General features: G+C 42.4%; 1 protein-coding gene across 4 annotated transcripts in view; it reads right to left on the bottom strand.

The window, feature by feature from the left end:
* The window catches only part of LOC144685438 (ras-specific guanine nucleotide-releasing factor RalGPS1-like), a 911,907-nt gene that overhangs the window by 512,591 nt on the left and 378,642 nt on the right, over positions 1 to 20,674 (bottom strand). The gene's annotated exons all lie outside the window — the stretch shown is intronic.

Below are 20,674 nucleotides of genomic sequence, written 5' to 3'. Positions count from 1 at the left end.
CACACTTCTTCTTTCCAGAAGATCATCTACAGCAACTTGCATTTGATGTATTGAACATAGGGAATGTGCGTCAGGGTGTTTCACAGAGGCCCTAATAGTAAACTGGAGAGATTAGGAGGGATGACCAAATGGTTAAGCAAAGATGGATTTTTAAGGCAGTTCTCAAGGGAAGAGGTGGTGGTGGTGGTGGTGGTGGTGGAGATAATGGAATGATTGCCTGAGCCTATGACCCAGAAGCTACAAAGTGACATAGATAGGTTAAGTGAGTGGGCAAAGAGCTGGCAAATGGAGTAGCATGTGGGCAAATGTGAAATTGTCCATTTTGGAAGAAAGAATAAAAAAAGAAGCATGTTATCTAAACGCTGAGAGATTGCAGAGCTCTGAGATTCAAAGGGATCTGGGTGTCCTAGTGCATGAATCACAAAAGGCTAATATGCAGGTGCAGCAAGTCCTTAGGAAAGCTAATAGAATGTTATCATTTATTGCGAGGAGAATTCAATACAAAAGTAGGGAGGTTATGCTTCAGTTGTGCAGGGCATTGGTGAGACCACGTCTAGAGTACTGTGTACAGTACTGGTCTCCTTATTTAAGGAAAGATGTAAATGTGTTAGAAGCAGTTCAGAGAAGATTTACTAGACTAATACCAGGAATGGGTGGGTTGTCTTATGAGGAAAGGTTAGGCTTGTATCCACTGCAGTTAAGAAGAGTAAGAGGTGACTTGATCGAAACCTTTAAGATCCTGAGAGGCCTTGACAGGGTGGATGTAGAGAGGATGTTTCCTCTTGTGGGACAATCTAGAATTAGGGGGTCACAGTTTAAAATTAAGGGGTCGCTCATTTAAGACAGAGATGAGGAGAAAACTTTCCTCAGGGGGTCATGAGTCTTTGGAGCTCTTTTCCTCAAAAGGCAGTGGAAGCAGAGTCTTTGAATATTTTTAAGGCAGAGCTAGATAGATGCTTGATTAACAAAGGGGGGGTGAAAATTTATCAGGGGTTGGCAGGCGGTTACAATGGGATCAGCCATGATCTTATTTTACTGAATGGCAAAGCAGGCTTGAAGGGCCAAGCGGCCTACTCCTGCTCCTAGTCCATGTGTTCAAGGTATAGGGTGATTGAATGATTGTCAGAGCCTACGGCCTGGGGGGCCTGAAGGTGCCGATGCCAGTGGAAGGGCCAAGGGAAAGAAGACAGCAAAGAGCTGCAGGAGTCAGTGAAATGTGAAGTCCGGATAAGGTTACAGAGATAGTGCTGGGCATACGTATAGCTTCAAACACAGGGTGAAGATTTTAAATTTGAGATGGAGAGTGAGGAGCCAATGTAGGTCAGGGAGAACAGCAGCAATTGGTGAGCAGAATATGGTGTGCCATAGCATACGGGCAGCAGAGTTTTTGGATGAGCTGAAGTTTACGGAGCATAGAGAACAGGCGGCCAGCCAAGACAGTGGAATGGAGTCTAGAGATAACAAAGGCACGATTGAGGGTGACATCAGCAGATGTCTCGAGGCAGGGGTGGAGGCAGGCAATGTTCAAATGTTTCCATCAGCAAATGAAAATAATTGTGCATTTGTATCTTCATCTTTTGTGTAAAACATTGCCATTAGTGAGACGTTTTTGGACATATCAGCCACACTTCAGGCACCACAAATACAGTCGAGTTGAAAATATTTTGAGGAAAACCAGCCATTTCTAATCCTTAGAGAAACTTCCCTAGCAACAGAGGGTGCCCTCTCAATGACCTCAGGCTATCTCTAAGAGCAATTAACCTCCAAGTGAGCTCAAAATACTCAATTACAACAATAAGATCGTGTGGTCTTAAATCAGAGGGGTTACCATGCACACAAAGGCACCCTAGCAACAGAATAAGATATAATTATGCACTACAGGAAATATATTCCTCTCCTTATAAGATAACATATTCTTTGGCTTAACCATAACTACGTCATAGGTAGTCCACTAGTATTAACTCAACTATAAAACACAAGCTCCTTTAAATGGGAAAATGATATAACTTATTTTAATACGAATAAAACTACAATGCAAGGCAGCTCACAGGGTTTTTATTGTCAGTGCAACACTGATTGCTTATGTGAAAAATCATGTACCAAGGCAATTCATTTGAATGTGGAACTTGGAATTGAAAGTCAGCCATATAATAGAAATTCTAAACACTACAATCTAAATTGAAATCTGTTTCTACCCACAAAACAAATCACAATAACTGGACACAAAATCTGTTCGAGCAGGGAATTTCCAACTTTGAGTGCAACACAATAGCAACTTGTACTTCTGTTGTGCCTTTAGCTTAGTGGGTCATCCTCGCGTCGCTTCCCAAGGGTGAGAGTGAACAAAAACGCTTCAGGGGATAATAGGACAGGGGACTGAAAGCTTGGTCAACGAGGTAAATTTTAAGGAGTGTCTTGGAGGAGAGATCGAGGGAGAGAGGTAGAAGGTCAGGGGGGGTGGTTTCGGGAGGGAATTACAAGCTTTTGGTCCGAGCCGGTTGACAGCAAGGAGCGATTAAAATTGCGGATGTGCTAAAGGCCAGAATGGGTGGAGCACAGAGGTCTTGGGGGGATTGTTGGACTGGTGGAAATTACAGAGATAGGGAGGGGCGAAGCCACAGAAGGATTTTAAAATCAAGGCATTGCCACACCAGGAGCTAAAGTAGGGCAGCGAACACAGGGATGATGGGTGTGTGGGATGGAGCAGAGTTTTGGACGAGCTAAAGTTTACAGAGGGTACGTAGTAGGGGGCCAGCCAAGAGAGCATTGGAATAGTCCAGTCTAGACTATTTTACAGGCGTACAAATAATCTGCTGTGTGGCTTTTCAGGACGAAGAACTGTGAACATTTCTGGCTCAATTATTCCTTAATTAGTGCTGGAGCTCACAAAATCCCAGACAAAATTTTCAGGTTACACCATTGCCTCCGAGGGTAATTCTGCAATAATGTCATGTGGACGTGTGCCAGTTTTAACCTCATGTGGGAACTGCAACTTAATTGCTTCTTGAACCAATGCCTGCTGCTGTTCACCGGGGACACACAAGTTGGATTAGCAGCCGCGCACTGGTTTACAAAAACCATTCAGGTCGCTGCTGCTCAAACTTTGTTACATGATACGAGTTAAAAGGTAATGAAAACATCCCCCCGTTGAAGTGTAGGAGTCTGTTCCATACTCTGTTATACATGGTGCTGGTTGCCCGATCGGGATTACATGGTGGAAACCCAGTCCAGCTTTATAGGTGCCTTAATGAATACTATTTCATAAGGTATTTCCATTCCCCGAAGTTTCAGTTAATGATACAATTATGCATTGTACGTACTAATGTCAAAAGAATGAAGGCAATTGTACTGCAATTTAGCACTCGTAATAACTTAAGACCTGTTATGGAGCTGCACCTGCAGCATCATCCACCCAGGGTTCTTCATGCCAACAACCATCTCACCTGGTATTCACCTTGGCATGAAACCAGTCTGTTTCTAGGAATTTACCTGGGGAGGGCAGGGGGTTACAGATACATGATACACAAAATAGCAGATGGTCTAGGGGATAAATTACAGATTCACATGAGATTCCTTAGGTATTTTGGAACCCGATCAGTGTTAAGAGTTCAGGTTTGCTGCCTTCACCACTGAAGGTTGGCAGTGATAATGTTTTCACCCTTGACAATCTGTTTGTCTGCAAACAATATATCTCAAAAATTAATGGACGGATTTCAAGGAAACTTAGCACACAGGTAAGGTGTGACCCAAGGGTGAATTGATTAGTTTTTGGCAAGGATGTGGATCTGGATCCCGGGATTTTTTCAAAGGACCCATTAATATCGGGAGATAGGGTGAACTGACTTTTTATTTAAGAATGTTGGGGGTTGTTTGATTTAGAATGTTGTTGATTGTTTCAGAATGTTGTGGATCATCTCAGCTGCTGGGGTGGAATTTGTCACAGCTGTCAAAATGTGAACAGAGTTTTCAGGGCAGGTTGTTGGATGTTGATTGGCCTGAAGCCTCCTCAGTGAAATGAAAGCTCCCTTTTCAGCTTTGTAATTACAGAGCAAGGTGTCTTGTGACGCAGTGGTCCTCCTCCCGGGCCAGAAGCTCAGGGTTCAAGTCCCACCTCAGGACTTAATGACCACAGAAGATACATTCAGAACGTGGCCAAACAGCCTATAAACCCCTTCAACATGCCTCATGGCAGGCGGCAAGAGCGGGGGTCTTCTGGTCAGCTGTACTGTGAAGGCAATGGCAAACCACTGCACTACTTTGCCAAGCATAATCATGGAGCAATCCAATGGAAGATTGGTACTAGGGCATAGTACCTCAAGGAAATACAGAGCATCAACCAGGCAGGGAATGTGCTCAGAAAGAGTGGTGTAATTGTAATAACATTGTATAAATACAGGTTTGTGCTCTACTGAGTGCCATCTTCACTTGTTTCTAATTGATGTAAGCTGAGTCACGAAAAAACTTATTTAAACTTTGCACATTAAAAGAAAAATATTCCATAATATCAAAATCATTTTTTACCCACTGGCATGACAGGGAGAAAACATAGTTTGGTTACGTTTCTACCTTCAGCCTGAAAGCAAGTAATCAATAAAAAAAGAGTACAGGGCCTCAGTGAAATGACTTTTCCTTCCTCCCTCCACCCCCTGAAGGCACCTATTTCCTTCCTGGGTATCACAGGCGCCACACATACCCTCCAGCATCCAGAGTGGCAATTATTCATGCATGGGAGCCTTTGACAGTGTCAGTAGATTGTTTGACCAAAGCGGCCATCAGAGTCAACTCAACCCTATCCTATCCTCACATATCCTTCCAACCAGCACTGCTGGATAATGATCAGGAGTAGGAATCCCTGATCCTGGGGGGATTGAGACTAATGTAGCTAAGATCAGCCAGTGCCATTGATAAGGCCTGAACCCGGGACCTTTGCAGTCTGTATTTCTGGGTTACTCACATGAGTGAAGTTTCCCAGTGGTCAAGGGACATTCTTACTGAAAGAATTAATATCCTGAACTAATACCCGGCCTTCTTTTAACTAAAACTTCACGATTTAACACAGTTCCCAGCCCCTTGCACAAGGAAAGCTGTTCCGATTGACTCTGCCAATCAGTTCCTGCTATCTCAGTAACTTCTGACTTTAAAAAAATGTCTAGTCTACTTGCTGCCTGTAAATAGCTACGAGCCTTGTTAATAATTAACAATTTCTTACAAACGGATGCAGCTGCTGTGCATAGCTGAAAGTGAAATTACATGAGCATAAACATGGATAGGTCCAAGTAATTTTGGAGAGAAAGGTAATTTGAATGTTTAATACTGAAAAATAAACGCACTTCATTTTTGACTCTGTTGCTTTCTCTTCAGCTTCCACACCAACTTGTAACACGTTCTGTGCGTCAATGAGCCTGCAATTAAGATTATTTGGTATTTAAAATAGCAGGTTTTAATTATTAAATGCCGCTCCCAATTGCATTTGGGGTCTCCTGCAATGTTGACTTCTTTGTCTCTGTTCAGTCATAATGCTCCATTCATGGATTTCTTCCATTCTTTCTCCCACGTATGAACTTTGACAATACTTACTTGCTGTTCTTTGCTGTACCTTCCAGCAGTGAATGTTACATAGTTGTCAAACTTACATGATACGCAGATAATGATAACTTCTCTGGAACTGCTCATGAACATTGCCATTATTCCACACGTCCTGTGAAATTTATTATTTAATAAGTGGGGAGAATAGTTGGAAATATTCTGTGTGGTAGAAATTAAAAAAATAAGAACCTGCTGTGTTTATCCAAGCACCTCTCATTTTCATCTTTTCAGTTACATCATTACAATGGAAGCTTGTTAATTTATAAAGGGGCAGTGCTCTACAGAAGATCCGGAGGACATGGTACAAGAAATGTCATGACACCAGCCCCACAAGATTACCCAGTACAAGGAGGGAAAAGATTCCTTACACGCACAGGATAAGAGGCATTATGACAGAAAGCAGAGTGGCTAGACAATTTTGGAGAGAAAGGTAATTTGAATGTTTAATACAGGTGGACAGACAAAGCCTATATTTCGGAAAAAGGCGAAAGCCACAAAGAAGTTTGTGCTGAGCCTGGAGTGTGTGGAGCCCCAATTGTCGATCAAAGAGAATGCTGGCCATCAAGAGGTGCAAGCATTTTGAACTAGGTGGAGACAAGCGGAGGAAGGGCCTAGTCATCCAGTTCAAAGCTGCATCCTTTGTGTTCTTCGGAGTATACATTCACAATAAAATTAATTAAAGGTAAAAGAAAAACCAAATAATTACTGTTAACTTGTGAGGCATGGAAAAGATTTTCAGAGGTACTTATTTAGCAAGGCTTCAATTAACTTCACAAAGATCTCTTTCTTTCACTGAAGAGGCAGGCTGAGACTTCAGCAATTTTTAATCAAACGTCTTTTGCTTTTAACTAAGAGCCAGAGTTTATTGGGTTAATACATGCACTGTAAGGGCAATATGACCCTCTTGAGGGACTGAAGCCCTCTCGCAATGATATCAGTGCAAAATTAGTACGTATGCCAAATGGGGTTGAGGTGCTTCATGGAAAGGAAGCATGAATAGTTCTAAGATCAGAGAGAAGATACCAGCAACACAGTGAGTGACATACCATAGCAAAACACATCGACAGAACCCACCTTAAACACACATTGCTTGTCTGCCATCATGACAAACAACAAACTCAAAGTGAATAGACAAAAAAACATTCTAGCTTCATTCATAATTTCTCCAGAGTTCTGTTGAACCTATAAAATTGTTTTTTGGAATTGGTAAATCCTGGTGCTGAATTTTCCTACTTTCCCACAAAATTCCATACTCGATCAACACTTTTAATCCCAGAGAATGATTGAGACTTTTACTTTGAAAGTCACACAGACCAGGCAAAGGGGTAAGTCAAGCACAAATGTTGATAGACTTCATGGCTATATAACAAATGGATAATTTTAGTGCGATTAAAGCTGCTGTTTTACTACTAAGGACCACTTCATATCTGTACACAGTATTGCTCAATTGATAGATCTAAGTTATACCCCCAGCTGTCCCTCAGCTAAACTCAAGAGTAACAAAGCTCTTTGCAAATGTTTCTTTAGTTTTTTGTAAGCTTAGCTTCACACCTGTCTGGAATTATGTCATCTGTACAGAGTCCAAATGTGCAACACGGTCTCTTTCGTGAACACAAGTTAGCTTCATACTTACTTAAAATTAATAATCTTCCAATCATCATTGGATGTCTTTGATGCAATAATGCCAGTTACTAATCCTTCAGGGAGATAAAAATCACAGATTAGCAGCACAGAATCCACTGGGCACCATCATCAACCTTGGCCGCTATTGGCAGTTGATAAAACGGGCAAAAAAAAAGGAACATCATCAACACTTTCAAGCATTTCAGCTTAGAAAAATCACAATAGACCTACAGTGATTTCAAGGCCATAATCATTGGGGGAACTACACGGACAATTGCATCCTGCTTAAGCTTCAGTCTCCTGATTGATTTGATCTGTGATGCTGTCTGAGCTCTTCAATAAGGTCACGTCCTTGTAAATCACTCCCACCTATCTGTGAGTTCCATCACCGCCTCTAGCGCTTTGTGCATTTAAGGTGAACCAACTTAACAAGCATGATTCAAGCATGTCCCTGGAACACGTTGAGATGAACAACAATGGGCAAGCAACATAGTCCAAGAGACTGCAGAGAATCCCAAGTAAAATGCCATTTCAAGTTGACCCTGAGATAGGACAAGCATTTCTCAAGGAAACAGCATATTATTTTTAAAACATCCTTTGAATTAAAAATGCAACATTCCAACTGAACTACATTTAGAGTTTTCAAATCCACCAGTTAGTTGACCCATATATTTTAAGTGCAACTGCTTCCCCTCGGGTTATTTCGTTTTGCTAATAATTGACCAACAGAAAAGAGTAATCCTTTAAACTCACAAAACTCAATAGGCTTTTTCCTGCTCCTGTTCTGCAGGGAGGTCCGAGCATCAAGAGAGGACAATTTAGCGATTACCAACTGACCTAGGGCATTACTAACAACAGTAATTTTCTCGCTAATTGGGCACATTTCAAGACAGTAGACAGCAAAGTCAAAACTTTCTAGGGCTCGTGTTGAAAATAGTAACAAAGTAGTCTAGATTAGTTGAAATCTGTTAAGCAGCCTGACTACTTTCCAAGACATGCTGCTCACATGATTACAAGGGTAGCAGCATTCTCAAGCTGTCCACAACCCTTCCTATTGCCATAATTAGTCTGTAACATTTGACAATCTATATTTATTGCGAGCTTTTTTCTGTCATGTTGTTTAATAAATAAGGCATCTGAGGTCTAAGTGCTTCAATAACATTTATCTGCATTTATAGAGCACCTTTAATGTCATAATATATTGCAGATGCCTAATTAGGCTGCAGTAAACCGAATTCAACTGATCCAATGTGTGGAAAAGTTGGGAATAAAACCTGTAACTGAACAGAGTTGTGTACGGTGACACTGCGCCTGTTATCCCTCACATTTCTGTAGTTTCAACTGAACTTATAGCATAAACCAAAGGTTATTCTATCCCCCCTTACCCCCAGCCCAACCTCCACCCCACAGGTGTCGCTAGGTCTCTTGGCTCGTGTGTTTCCCGTCATAATTTTTTGCTTTAACTGCTGGGGAAGGACTGCACAAGGATCCTATTTGCTTTGGTGCATTTCGGGGAGTGTTCCTGCACTCCCGGGAAAAAAATAATTTAAATCACAGTAACATGAAAAAGTGAAATACTAAAGTGAAGCACATTTACAATAATACCGCCATATGGAAAGAATATGAAATATGAAAATTTTCATTTGAAGATAAAAATTAATTACGGGTATCTACCTCTTTTATATTCACTTCTCTGCTGCTTATCTCCTTTAGTAAGCCCAGATTCTTGGAGTTACAAATGTCTTTTTGCTCCTCTTCTTTCACGTCTTTACTTTCTCATTTGTATTTTCGCTATTTTGGTTCCCCTCTCCAGTCATAAGAAGCTATTTGCTTGCACGTGGAATGGCAGCCAGGGATTGAGTTACACGAGCTTGCCTGGTGATGCGTGGGTTAAAATCCCATCAACTCACTCTCTGGTGGCTCAAGAGTCCTCATGCACAAACACACATCAGTGTACAGGACTCTTGCAGGTACCAAGATTCACACAAAGGAGTGATGTACGCACTGGATTTCAACGTGCTCCTTCCTTTTGAGTTATATATACATTCTCTTCTGTAGATTGATCTAAATTCAACAATGGTGTCCACAATGTCCCTTAGCTTATCTACGTAAAGGTGCCGGGCAGTGGATTCCTGGAAGCTGCTCCATATAGGAGTACAGAGCGAGTTAGAGTGGTCTGAATTCCACTCCACCCACTCCCCCTCCCCCCCAACCCACCTTTCCACCACCTCCGATGCTGCTGGTTTTGTGTTCAAAGCAGCTTCAAAGCTGACACAAGTTATGTCAAGGTGGTAAATTTACATTGTTACGACCGAGATGGGAGGAGTGCACTGTCTGTCTCTAGTCCCACTACTCCACCGGTCATATATTTGAATTACTTTTCTGGCTAGTTATACGGCCGAATATGTGCTTTACCTATTAATCTCAGAATGACCACTCAATGCACAGGTTTCTTCAATAAACAACAAAATTATTAGGTTATTGTAAAACCAGACTTGTCCAGTAGAAAGGCATAGCTTATTAACATACAGAATGAAATATGAAAGTATAATAATTACTCTAAATACCCTAACTCTCCCACACAACCAAAAAAAATAGAGGAATTCTGAATGTCAAGAGGCTAAATGTCAAGGGAAGAGGATACGTGGTGGAGTCCTTGAAATGGCGTCCGGGTTAGTTTCTCAGCACTGGTCTGGGAAACAAAAGATGTCTCGTGTGCTACTTTTTTAGGTGGACTTCAAGGAAAACTTGAAGTCAGTCAAGTTCAGAATGAAGTCTGACTTTGGAGCAACTTCCATTTACTTCTTGCTTTGGACTGGGACTGGAACTTCAGGAGCAGTTGTCTGCTTTACCCAAGCAGTTGACCTTTCTCATTGTCAAAGCACAATAGCCTACCAGCTTTTAAACACAGTTTTCCAAAGCATGTTTTTTTTTCCAAAACCATAAACCACCATGTGACCCTCTTGTAAACAGTCCACTGGGATCAAGAGGTTTCGAGCTTCTTTAAAACTACTTAATTACCTTTTCTTGTAAAATGCTGCCTTTTCCAGGAACAGCAACAACTGGAGTCCTTGCATTAACCCTGTCTTTTAAAAACAGAAATTCTTCCAGAATGTTCTTAGTCCTTGAAGATGGACCATTTTCCGTGATTAATGCATTTATGACAACATGCGTGTGATATGTGCATGGTCTGCTTTAGGGAGACTGACCAACAACAGGTTCACTGCAGTTGGTATATAAAGCAACTCATAGGTGTCTGATTGAAAACAAATAAACCATGTGCCAAAGAGCTGCTACTAATACATCTCAGAGGAAAAGTGCTTCATGTAAACATGGACATATTCACACACTTGCATATTTACTGCACTTACACCATTCCAAATGTGAAGTGAGTACAAAACAGCAGACTCTAGCCATAGATAGGAGGCTTGGACCATTTCTCATAGTGTTGTTGGACTGGTATGCTTGATGTGCCTTTTTTAAAAAAAAACACCAATAAAGAAATAAGATTAAAAGGGGTCAACATTTCTCACAACTATCATGAAGAGATATTAATTTCTATAATGTTATTTTTAATTATTTTTAAATTGGAATTGTAGTGGGGTCCGTGAGTGTGTCTGTGTGTGCCATAATTGGATCAAAGCCAGCTAGTCTGGGTGCTTTGATGTATAGTAGTTTGAGATGTTAAAGGGGTAAACAGTAAGGAAGATGGAAGGTAAAATGTAAACTTGCATGTGTTGAATAAAACATTCAAGAGTGGGAGTAAAATCTTGCACCTAGCTAGAAGACACCAAGCAATGTGTTTATATTACTAATAAAATTAGTGCGATGAAAACGTATTGTTAGAAGATGTGATGTTAAAAGCCTAATGATACAATGGAAATTTTACATTCGAAGGGGAAACTAGGTATAAACAGAAAGGAGTTTGCGTGTGTAAGTCAGAGGCATTTAAGATTTAACCAGCCTTTAAGCCCATAACTGTGTCTGCAAAGGAACCAAACTGCAAGGAACCTCATTTTGAATTTGTAAGGTCAAATATGGTTTGCCTGGTGTCTGTTTAAAGTCTATGGGTTATTGTTCCCTTGGTGAAGATTTACCTGGGAGTGATTAATTTGGAGATTGTTTAAAAGTTATTATGGTAGTAATTTATAGACATGTGTATGTGTTTAATTTGTTGTTAAATTAATAAATGTTTAATTTAGTTTCATATAAAAAACCTCTTGAGGCTCAGTGGTCTTATTCCTGAATTCAGAGCTGCATCTCAAACATACCAATTTAAAATATAGGTTATGACAGTTGTTCAAGTTTCCCTCTGGGATTTAAACAACTCAGCCTTTACCAACTGTTGTGTTAAAACACAACACTGTGTTGAACCATATGCCAAAGCGTGAAAGGACAGAAAACCTGAGGGAATAATAGTAACCTTGCACTTCAGAGAAAAACAAAGAAATATGTGGTCTGGAAATTTTAAGTCATAGTAATTAAAATCACTTACTGGCTGCAATATATAAAAACATTATTTTAGAAAAATCATTGACAAACTATTCTTATCATTAAATCTACTCAATACTTATTCTTCATATTTTCTACTTCTGTTTGTTTAGTTTAATTCTACATTGCCCTTTTTGATTCTCCTTCTTAACTAAGCTCTCCATTCCTCTCAAAAATCTTAGTTTTTTTTCTTATTCTGTGTTTCAGAGTCTGTTGTTTTCCACTGAACTGGAACTCAAACAGTGTGAACTCCAGCGACCAAGTGTGCAGCAAGATTCTCGATGGTCTGACTCACTGACAAATTGGTGAAGGAAGGTAGAAAGAAAATGAGCAGTGGATGGACTTGGTTAACAATGGGACAAAAAAGAAGGATATGGGTAGGAGGACTCAGTTAACCGGAACAGGGATAAGATACAATTGAAATAGTAGAAGATACAGTCAGGAGAAAGATCAGAGAGTCACCATTGAATGAGGTAAAACCCAGCAAGAATTCTGAGAACTAGGACAGAGAAACTGGGGCATCAGGAAACATAGCCAAGAGGGCCAGATATAGCCAGAAGAGCGAGCTCCATTGAGCTCGTGCAGGTCCAATGGAGCAGCATTTTGCAGAGCAAACTCAGGATGACGCTAAATGAAAGGTGTACGAGTTTGAGTTCCCAAATTCTGCTCAGTTTGATCTCACCTGTAGCGCAGTGAGATAAATGAGATGAGGACGGGTGGTGGGGGGGTTACAACTTTAAATTTGGTCGGACATTGGGCAGGTGTGATGTCACAGCCCGTCCAATGTCACCATTGGGATGCCCAATTGATTTGGGTGGTGATTAAAAACAACAAGCTGCCTTTGCTAAATCATTAGTGACAGACAGTTCAGCGTGTTTCCCCACACAGGGAGGGAGGGGGAGAAAATTGCACCTGAATGAGGGGGAAAAATATACTTTACTGCATTACTCAAGTCTGCCACTTTGTGGTTCAACACACAAGACAGCAGTGATGTCCACCGACAGGACTATGTGCTGTTGGTACATCAACACCTCAGTGACTGGAGAAGCAAAAACAGAGTCCTGAACCTGAAACTGTCGACCTTTCTCTTGTCTGATTCATTTCCCTCAGAATCTCTGATCCACAACCGCTCTCACCCGCTGACTGAAAAGTTCAGGCCATGAGGCTGCCAACAAACACTCAGCTCTCTTAAACGCACTGGGTAAATATTATTTGCCGTTGCTATATTAAATGAGGTATCCACCTCTATCAGGCAGGAACACAGGCTACCTATTACAAATCCCCCATCCGCTCCAAAATTGCAGCAGGTATGAAGACAGCGGGAAGTTTTGTCCCCCCCGCAATTTTTCTCTTCCTAATGCCTGGTTGCCAGGCGGAATGGAACAAAAGCAAGATAGAAAAAAATAGCCGTAGAAAGTTTCCAAGGAGCCATGGTTATGTTACAGGGAGGGAGGAGTGCGTAACACCAGCATGGGGCTGTCGGGCTGAACGGCCAGCGTCCAGGCTGTAATCCCTGGTGGTTGGAGATATAGTATCCTGGAAGCAGGCGGGGATTGAAAGCTCCCTGTGAAGGGGAAAAGAAATTAAAAAGGAGAGAGTGAAGGAAAATGTCCTCTCAAGCAATGATAAAAGAAAAATAAGAGATTCAGACCAGGAACCAAACTACTGGAAAAGCAGGAGATGAGGCACCTGGGACAGCACAGGATGACAATCAGGAAGCTGGGTCAGAATGAGGTAGGGTTACTGGAGAAATTGGAGGGAAAAAATGTCACAGGCATTTGACAGATTGAATTGCAGAATGGTTACAGCACAGGAGGAGGCCATTTGGCCCTCATGTCTGTGCTGGTTCATTGTAGCAACAAGACAGCTAGGCCCACTCTCCACTCTCTAGCCCTGCCAAAGTTTTACTTTCAGGTAATTATCCTTTTGAAAGCCACAATTGAATCTGCCTCCATCACACTCTCAGGCAGTGCGTTCCAGATCCTAACCGCCTTCTGCATTAAAAAGTTTTCCCTCACGTCGCCTCGGGCAGTTCACCTTAAATTGGAGCACTCTGGTTCTCAATCCTTCTGCTAATGGGAGCAGTTCCTCTGTCCAGACTCCTCATGGTTTTGAAAACCTCTTATCAAGTGTCCACTCAACCATCTCTTCACCTAGGAGAACAGCCCCAGCTTCTCCAATCTACCTGTAACTGAGGTCTCTTATCCCTGGAACCATTCTTGTAAATCCTTTCTGCACCCTCATTAAAATCTTGCCTCTTGCCTAAAGCATGGTGCCCAGAATTGGACACAATGCTCCGGTTGAGGTTGAATCAGTGCTTTTTAAAGGCTCACCATAACTTTATTAAAGGGAATTTCTTATTAAAGAAAAACTCTAGTTTGGCTAGAGTTCACCATGTTGGAGTAAAACACATTTCACTGGGACTAAGGTCAGAGATTCTGAGGGAAATGAATCAGACAAGAGAGAGGTCGACAGTTTCAGGTTCAGGACTCTGTTTTTGCTTCTCCAGTCACTGAGGTGTTGATGTACCAACAGCACATAGTCCTGTCGGTGGACATCACTGCTAGCTTGTGTGTCGAACCACAAAGTGGCAGGCTTGAGTAATGCAGTAAAGTATATTTTTCCCCCTCATTCAGGTGCAATTTTCTCTCCCTCCCTCCCTCCCTCCCTCCCTCCCTGTGTGGGGAAACACGCTGAAGTAGAACTGAGTATCAAGTTTAATTTGAGCCTTGAACTTGGCTCTCCTTGCCTGGGTGTCTAATTACCAATGTCCCCAAATAAATACTTATAAACTAAGTGGAAACGGAGTAATGTTTAACACGAGAACATTTTTCGGTAATGTGAACGACTTACGCATGAGGGGGAGAGGAGGGAATTTGATGGTGTCTGCAGGAGTTATCGAATTGCTGAAGAAATCTTAATGAGAATTTTAACCTTATAATATCACTACTGCTTATATACTTCAAAGATAATGACCACTGATTACACTGGAACGAATACTGTAATGGAAACAGGCAGCATACTTCTCTGTGTGTTCACATTAAATGCACTTATAGTGTTTCGACGCTGTGTAACGCTGCATCCCCTCCATTTAGAAACAGGAAAATGACACTGAACTACTGAAGATCTGACTCAAAAAGAGGGTGATTTTTCTAAATCCGCTTTAATTTAATTTACAGATCCCTCTTTTGGTATCTTAATCGTCAGGCACACATAGTTATCCCGTTCCCTTACACTGTCCCAGTTTGGATTGCATTCAAGAAAGCATAACTGACATTACAGACTAAGGGATTGCGTGCAGAGGTGACTGTTTTCTCAGCCAACTCTTGAAGGAGTGCTCCATAAAAGCTTCACAGGAATTTTTCTTTCTCTCTCTCTAAAAACATAAAAAACAAAATGGTAGTGATTTTGGAGGGGATTTCTGGCAGATTTTCACGTGGAGATAAGTACGGCGAAATTGCTGCAGGTTAAGAAAGGAGGAGGTGAAAGCGTCAGCGCAGGGTACGTGCCAGTATTTAAACACTTTGACTGCAGAATCGAGTCGTTTAAAGACGCGCTTGCTGATTGCAGTGCAGCCTTATCTAATGAGTGTGTGAACAAGCTACTGGAGATGTCAGCAGCGGTTTATAGATCAGGAGAGTCAGTACGGCACAGAAGGAAGCCATTCGGCTCATCAAATCTATGCCAGCTCTATGTGGAGCAACCCAATTAGTCCCATTGCCCACTCTATTCCCATACCCCCACATGTTTACTTCGCTTAATGCCTGTCCAATTTCCTTTTGAAATCATTCATCCTCATCGGCATCAAGATCCAGGTCATTACCACTCACTTTGTAAAAGACTTGGTTCTCATGCCCCCTCTGCATGTTTTGCCCAAAAATCCTAAATCTGGGTCCCCTAATCCCTGTACCATCAGTTAAAAGGAAGAGATTTTCCCTGTCTATCTTATTTAAATCTGTCATAATTTTGTATACCTCTATCAAATTGCCTTCTCTCCAAGGGGGACAACCCCAGCCTCTCCAGCCTAACCATGTAGCTAACATCTCTCCTCTTTAGAACCATTCTGGAAAATCTCCTCTGCACTCTCTCAAGGACTCTCACATCCTTCCTAAGTATAGTCACCAGAATTGGATGCAACATACCGGTTGTAGCCTAACCAGAGCCTTATAAAAGGTTCATCATTCCCTCCCTGCTTTTGTATTCAATACCAGTATTTATGAAGCCCAGGATCCCATATGCTTTGTGAACCACTCTCTCAATATGTCCTGTCACTCAAAGATCTACGCGCATGACCCCAGATCCCTCTGCCCATGCACACATTTTAGGACTGCACCATTAAATCTATATTACTTCTCCCTACCCCTTCTGCCAAAGCCTCACATTTCTCTTTTATAAATTCCATCTACCTGCCCATTCCACTAGCCTATTTACATTCTGTTGCAGTCAATTGGATCATCTTCATTGTTTGCCACACGCCCAAGTTTCTCGTCTTTGGTAGATTTGGAAATGTTACGAGGTATTCCAATATCCAAATCAGAGTTTGGCCCTATCAGATGTTATTTTGTTTTTGTTTTATTCTCTCGTAGCTTAGTGGGTAAATTCACTGTGCACAGTCCAGCAGGTCACATGGGCAGAATTTCCCCCCACCCCGTCGGAGGGGGAAGTTCAGGCACGCTTCCGATTGGAGGCGCGGTGCCATTTTACGTGGGCGGGCCAATTAATGCCCGCCCAGCATGACGTCTGCAGGGAAGCGCTATGCGCTCCCTGTGCGGGCGAGGTGGGGGGATGCCTAAAATCGAGAGTGCGTTCTTTCGCGCATGCGCACAAAAGAGCGCACTCATCTCACTGAGGCTAAGTGCAGCCTCAGGGAGATCGCCTCTACTTTCAGAAATATTAAAAATCAGAAGAAAAAAAAATTCCCTTACATGTCCCCTCATTTGACAATGTCACATGAGTTGGGACATGTTCATGATTTCCAACAAAGCTTTATTAAAATTTTTAAAACCTGACATGAACCTTCATCCCACCCATGGATGAGGTTTCATGTGTTTTCTAATGCCCGCCGGGGCTCCTGGCCTGCCCGCCAGCCTTAAGGTTGGACGGGCAGGTCCACTAATTACTTTAATTGATCTGTCAATGGCCTCAATTGGTCATAGACATGTCGGCGGGCCTGCAGCTGATTTTGCTGTGCCCCCGCCTTCCTGAAAATTTAAATGGGGCGCGGTGACGTCAGGAGTTCCGCCCGACGTCACCGCGCGTCATTTTATGTGTCAGCGAGCGGGCCCTGCCCCCGCTCACCAACGGTAAAATCCTGCTCCATAGGTTCAATCCCCACTCATTAAAATTGGCTTCAGTGGCTCTGGGATGAGAAAAGAGACGGATAGCAAATTGGGCAACTCTTGTTTAAAGTGCTGGTATCGATGGGCTTGGACACTGTCAGCTGTGATACCCGCTCACAAAAAGCGCAGCTACTTGTGGGCAATTTCCCAAAAAGTTATCAGCATTCAGGGAGCAACACTCCAGCATTAATCAGAGCCTTCAGCAGAGAAGCGATGAACATTGACAGAGGAGGAAGAGGAATACTGTCAGTCAATGCCGCGTGTAAAAGGTCTCGCAAATCATTAGGTCAAAGAAAAGCTTGTAGATAATGTTCAAGATTGGTTTGTGGCACCCAACGGACTGTGAGGGGCTAGGAATATAATAACAACCACTTACACGAGGTGCTGTATATACAGCAATTAGCTAGATACTGCACTCTGAACAAAATGCCATCAGTTGTGTTTTTTCAAATATTTGGCTAGCATTTCTAAATCTTGTGTTACGGAGGTGTGTTGTTTTCAAATGCTAAATTTAAAATTCATCTGGACTCACAAATGGACTTTTTTAAAAGGCAGTTTTAATTTTGAAACAAAGACATAGATTTATGATGGTTGTAGGAGATCACCTGACCTGCATGTGGAAGTTGATCAAGCTTCTGAAAGCTTACGAGGTGGATTACAGATAGGACATGCCCAGGCAACCTTTCTGTGGAATTTCACACCTGCTGACGTCAATGATTACTTCCAGAATGGACTGAAACCTAAAACGGCTACCACAATTTGCATCGCTATACAGCTACATTCCATTTCACCTGGATGGAGATGGAGAGTCTACAGAGATGATAAATTTTGCAGAATACACAATCATCCTGGAGAGAGAGAGAGAGGTCTTGTGATCAAATCCACCTTTTTGAAATGTCTTTAGTTGCAAAAGCTCTGCTTGCTTTGCAGCAGTCAGAAGCTGGAGACACCAGCAGCAGAAGGCGGCTTGCCTCTCCCTCCTAACTAAGTTGGACCCTGTTACTTTACATCAGAATGCGGGCAGCAGACAGAGAAATCCTAAAGACGACTTTGACTTTCAGAGCAGCGTTTCAGGAAAGTAGAAATAACAGCAACAGCTTTAAACTTAGTTAGCTGAAAGCCAAAGCTTTTGGATTGCTACAGCCAGACGAGACAACCACTTACAAACAGTGAACTCTTTATATCTCTGTATTTTCTGATCAAGTCTTAACTTGGCCAAAAGTTACCCTTGTTTACTTTGTAGCTTGTATTTTTTGCATGTTTGTTTGTGTGTGTGTGTCTGCGCATTGCAATAGTGGGGATATGTTTACCTTTTGCAATATCTTTACCTGGGTGGGATTTTAGTATTATGGGAGCTATTTGTTTAACTGTCTGACTTAGTTCTTTGCAATCAGCACGTAAACAGTCAACTGCGTACACTGAATTGGCACATTCATGCTCTTAAGTTTCAAAAATCTGTTACAATCAACCAAGGAGTGGGGAAAAAAGGGGCATCCTTCCATCCTTCTGCACCTGGTTGTGACAGAACTTTGGTGGCTAACTTCCGAGATTTGAACCTATAGACTTAGCGAGAGAAATTGGAGATGGGAGCTAAAATTAATCCCATGACCTATGTTCTATTATGGGTTTGTTTTATGTCTCATTATGAGATCTTGAGGTTTGTATGTTTACACATGAACCATGTAACCATGTTTAACCATGTTTAAACATAAGCATGGACTATGTACAGATCCCAGTTACTGCCATGCATGGTGCAGCTCCCATGCAGGTTCCTTTTAGACTGTTCTCTGAGTCTATTACCATGTGACTCTATACATCATACCGTGGGCCATGCTACTCTCCAGACCCACGTTAACCCTTGCTCTGCCACGCACCTTTACATTACAATGTAGACACATACAACAAAGTAATTTAAAAAACCCCAACAAATGCCTGGACTTTTAACTTGACGTACATGTCTAAAGTGTCAAGTTAGTTCCTGTCTAGCTCTTCTTCCTTAAATGGACGAGCTCGGAATAAGAGGCCCACACATGCAAAGCTCAGCCTAGGGTCAGTCCACTTGAAATCGGGAAACGCGAATCCTGTGCTATTTTTACGGGATTTTGCTCGTGGAAAATCTGGCATATTGGTCCTATTTACAGGAAGATTCCATGTTGCAGTTAATTTGCTGTGGACCAGTGTTTACTGTTTTGCTGTATAAGTGCCAAAACTATACAAAGTGATAGCTTAATAACATGTTGTTAAGATCAAAACTTATTTGCTGGAATCAACAAATGTATTTTGGTTCTGTTCGCATTGTCTCCACAGAACCGACCCAAAAAACCCATTTAAGGATTTGAAATATGATTCAGACTTGTTTGGCACTGAACTGACTGTTGACTACGTGTTTCATGTGTACGCTTGATAGATGGAAAGTTTAATGTTGTATAGCATTGTCCACAGATTCATCCTTGAATACATTTTCACCGGCAAACTAGCCCGGGGAAGCAGAGATTTCATCTTTGTTACCAAACACCTCAGTCTGCACTGGCTCAGGTACGACCTCACAGCCAGCAGTCATTTCGACAATTGGAGTGATAACTACAATCGCAAAACTTTTTACACCGATAATTTCGTCGTGTCAGGAATTGAAGTGGACGAATCTACTCAAAGGGCAGAATTTTACTGGGCCCCCGGGTGGCAGGTGGATGTGTTTTTTTTTAAACAAAGCACGAAAGGAGGGCCGGGGGCAAGGAAGGCAGCACCTTGGGGGCTCCAGTGATTCTCCACCCCCCGCGAGAGGTTTTCCTTCCAGTATTCAGCCCTGGATTTAAAAACAAAATTTAATCTGGCTTCTGTAGGCTGCAGGACCCCAGTCTGCCCAGCCACCCGGGTGGCGCTGCTGAGGCTGTAGGTCCCCTGACTGGGCTGGCAGCTCTCGGGGGTGGGGGGCAGTGGGGGGGTGGGGGGGTGCGCAGGTTGCCATCCTCAATAGGAAGAGGCAGAGGGAAGGGCTGCCAGACACCCGGGTGTGCCAGCGACACGCATTTCCGACTGACGTTGGACCTTCTGCCCAACTGGCAGAAAAATTCAGGCCAAGGGGTTTAGCGAGATGTATAGTGAGGGCGAGATAGACTTTCATCAGGTTAGGGTATTTAGAGATAGTCAGGTAAATTGACATGAGGAACAGAGCAGTCATGATCTAATTGAGTGGTGGAAGAGGCGGAAGGGGCTGAATGGCCTATTCCTGTTCTGAAAGACCTTGACAATGCCTCTTTAAGGTGCAGTAGTCACTATGGCCTCAAACCCACAAGATACCACATGGTACGTGTCAAATTTAATTTTTCCACTGCCAATGTATACAGTGCAAAAAAGGCACCTTGCAGCACAGAGAGAATTTCCATTACAAATTATTATCAACACAGCACAGAATTCATCTTAAACGTTGGGAGGAGAAACAGTGCACACACGGAGAGGTTTTAATTTTTTTTCATTCATGCATGGGACGTAGGCTTCGCTGGCGGGTCCAGCATTTATTGCCCATCCCTAGCTGCCCTTGAGAAGGTGATGGTGAGCTGTCTTCTTGAACTGCTGCAGTCCATGTGGTGTAGGTACACCCACAGTGCTGGTAGGAAGGGAGTTCCAGGATTTTGACC

This window comes from Cetorhinus maximus, chromosome 10 (genome assembly GCF_964194155.1).
Source record: "Cetorhinus maximus chromosome 10, sCetMax3.hap1.1, whole genome shotgun sequence".
Classification (NCBI taxonomy): domain Eukaryota; kingdom Metazoa; phylum Chordata; class Chondrichthyes; order Lamniformes; family Cetorhinidae; genus Cetorhinus; species Cetorhinus maximus.
This window is presented reverse-complemented; position numbering and strand designations above follow the sequence as displayed.